Here is a 3,526-nt window from a genome sequence, read left to right as displayed (position 1 = left end):
TAATTTTTGTGATCACTCACAGTCATGAGGATTAACCAAAATTTTTTTTCTTCCACTTTATTATTTTTCAGAACACATCAACAGAAGAGATAGCTAATCTTGTTTACACACAAAAGAACAAGTCAGGGTTCACTTTGCATTCTTATTTATTGAAACACGTTTTACTGCAGTAAACTAGAAATTATTGTAAGATGTTCTCATTGATATTTACATTGTCTTTCCTTTCAGAAAAGTCTGACTCCCATTACTGCTTCTAGTCAAGGTATCCCGCAATTATATTTACTGAATAAAGAATAATGTCTATTTTAAGCCAAAATCTTAGAATTCCTACATGTTTTATAGTGTGGGCAGTGAAACCAAGAAATAGGTCTCCTACTCCTAGCTACAAAGTGAAAAGTGATTCTTACCTTCACTTGTAATTTAATATTTAATATTGATGCATCTTAGCGCTAAATGATACCGTGTCTCATTGATACATTTTGTATAAGATTTTATTTTTAAGTAAACATGACTCATGATAGTACCTTGGATACACTCCTATGGATTTTATTATAATTTTAAAATATCATCATGAGAGTTATTTTAATACATCTCTGATTGAAGTACAGTACTTTGAAGTTTATCTGCAATAGAAAACTTTCAAATATGTTTATGAAATTTATGGGATAAATACATGCAGTGCTCCCTCTCCTGGCTGTCATACTGGGCAGCCGACCTCTCACCCTAAAATTGTGATGACTGGTGAGAAAGCAATTTGGAAGAGCCAGAGCAGACACTCTGATGTGGTGTTCTATTTCTGACTGGAGTACTCCAAGCCCATTCACAAAAAACCTAGCCATCATTGGTAAAATTTCATTCCATCTCCAAATCTGATGAGATATATGAAAAAACATGATACATGAATCTTGCTTTAAAATAAATAATTTTAATGCATTTTATAGTATAAATTCAATGTTATACTTTAAAGTAGACTCTTGATTCTTTTTCTATTAAGGCTGGATGCGGGGCTCCTTGGCATCAGTTTTTCTTCAGTGTTACCTGGTGACGCTTTCTTCTTGATGTTCTCAGCTGTGCCCTGGGTTTCTTAGAAGCAATTTTGAACACGAGTTTTTAAAAGTGTTCAAGCATTTGAAAGGCCAGTATGGGGCAAAAATAACTTATACAGAATCACTTTTTTTAAAAAAAATTACTTTGAACTAAAAATATCTATATATGATTTAGATTCTAGGGTGTTTTGGGGAGGGCAGGCAGAGTTTATGCTATTCCTGATATGTAGTAACAGGAAAAACGTTTTCTTTTTACCAGTTACATGCTTTTAGTTTTTAAGTATCCCTTAAAAATCTCTATGGAATCCTATATTTCACATATAACAATCCTTCATGCAGCATGAACTATATGATTTTGGTATTAAATATTAAAAATCCTATAGTTTTTAAAGAAACAGAAAGAAAATGTCCTACTTATTAGGGTTTTTTACTCAATGAAATATCTTATTAAGAATTATAAAACTTGGTAAATTATTTCTATTTTAAATAACTGCCTTTTAGCCTATTTAAAAACTTGTTTTTGTTTTGGGAAATTATACAACTATATAACAAAATAGAATGATTTTTTCATATAGTTGATATTTGGGAAATTATATTACAGTCCAATATAGAGCCATTATCTGAAAACTCTGAGCAGACAATTTCACCTTTATGCTGTATGAATCCTTAATTACATTTGCAAAAAGGAGTGCCACTTTTGGACATTTTAGATCGCACATCCTCTGAAGCTTATTTTGGATAACGGTAGCGTTCCAAGTTTTAAATGATCAATACAGTTTCCCTCCATTTGACCAGAAGTGATGGTTTGGCATACAATGTTTTCATCTTTTATTCTTCACAATTCTAACTCAAGGTTGAAGTCCACCAATTCCTTTAAATTAGAACTCAATAACAAAATTCGAATGCATTTTTCTTAAGTGCAATTTGCAGGATTTTTACAGGCAATCCCTAATTTTTAGAAGCTGTGTGCAGGGTAACGTTTCCAAGTTGGTACATGTAAAGGAAAAAGCAAATGCCAGTTGAGGAAATCCTGTTCCAGGTTTTCGGGCGGCCCGTGTGATTGACACATGATATCACTGGAGGCGTGTCCTGCAGTGGAGGTGGAGGTGGTGGCAGGAGCTGAAATGCTGCGGAACTGGAGTGGGATCGCTCTGGAAGGCACGAAGTGGTTTGCAGTGATAGCGGCAGACAGAGCCCCATGCCCTGGATAAGGAGCAGCTGCAGTGGCTGTATATGTGCCTGAAACGCAGTTTCCAATCTTTGCATTAGGTAAGAACCGTTTCCTTCCTTCCCTTCCGTAGATATTTTAGGAATGATAAGGTGAGAAATGTTTGCTTTTGCACGGAACCGAACATTTCTTTAAACCCGCTCTAGAGCTAAGGTTACAGGTTGCATTTCAAAACACCAGCAGCACTCCCACAGCTAAATGCTCTTAAATTCTACCGCTTTAAAAAAAGATCCCTTTCACTTTTTCCTTTATCCGAACAGTAACAAGTTTTTAAAAAAGTCTGTAAATGATCGGATGTGTGAAACACAGGGCCATTTTTGCTTAAGAGGTGCTGGCTCTCCGCATGTGTACCAAATGCGTGTTTGTTTAGGTATTGTTGGCGACCGGATCCCTAGCAAAGTAATGCTTTAAAAACCTGAATTTCTCGTCTCTGCGTATTGATTTCCAATGAGCAGAGGCGTTGCTTGGATGTCGAGCTCCTCGGCATTCCAAGGGGCCAAAGCACTCGGGCAAAAACGTGCAGGACTGCATGTTACTGGGTTCGCGGGTGACACGCTGACTGTGCGCGGCCTGTCAATCACGGGAGCAGCAACAGGCAGCACATGGCAGCGGCTGCGGGCGTCCGAGCGCCGGAGAGCCAGGAAATATCATGTGTTCTTATCTCGCAGATCGTCCGTAGCCGGCGCCTCGGCCGCGGAAGCGCGGGGTCGAAGCCCTGCGAGTGCGCGCCGCCCGGGAGAGGCTGACCTGCAGGACCTGCAGGACCCGAGCCCCGGATCGCCGCGTCCCCGCGCCCAGCGAGCGCGGGGTGGAAAGCGCCCGGCCTGCACGGGACTTGAGACCTCGCAGCCCGCCGCCTTCTCGGAGGACCCCCAGCCTCGCGCCCACGCCCCTCCCCCACCCGCAGCGCGGCCTCATCCTCGCGGTCCCGCCGAGGCCTGCGCCCCGGGACCAGCCCGCCGACGCCGGTTCGAGCCCAGCCCCGGACGCCGCGGAGTCCCGAACGCCCCTGACGAGGATTTTCAGTCTTTGGGAGCCCGCCACCCCCTCTCTCCGCCCCCGCGAGGAGCAACTGGAACCCCCGCGCCGCCGTGCCGCGCGCTCCGCTGAGGGACCCGCAGCCTCCCGGAGGGGCCGCAGGCGGGAAGCCCCAGGTGGATGTTCCTGAGCGGCGCGGGGCCGCGGGAGACCTGCCCTCCGCAGCCGGAAGGGGGCCGCGGGCCGACTCGCCGCCGTCCGGCCGATGCCGCCG

General features: G+C 43.8%; 1 protein-coding gene across 2 annotated transcripts in view; it reads left to right on the top strand.

Moving 5' to 3' along the window:
• Positions 1-949: 949 nt before the first annotated feature.
• The window catches only part of Spry1 (sprouty RTK signaling antagonist 1), a 7,558-nt gene continuing 4,981 nt past the window's right edge, over positions 950-3,526 (top strand). The window contains exons 1-2 of one of the 2 annotated variants that reach the window (XR_002819105.1): positions 950-2,315; positions 2,943-3,027. The gene's annotated coding sequence lies outside the window, so the exon portion shown is untranslated. Of the gene's footprint in view, positions 2,316-2,942; positions 3,028-3,526 lie in introns of those variants that run through there. The other variant, XM_004646149.2, reaches the window with a different exon arrangement.

Source organism: Octodon degus, unplaced genomic scaffold (genome assembly GCF_000260255.1).
Source record: "Octodon degus isolate 3935 unplaced genomic scaffold, OctDeg1.0 scaffold00256, whole genome shotgun sequence".
NCBI lineage: Eukaryota > Metazoa > Chordata > Mammalia > Rodentia > Octodontidae > Octodon > Octodon degus.
This window is presented reverse-complemented; position numbering and strand designations above follow the sequence as displayed.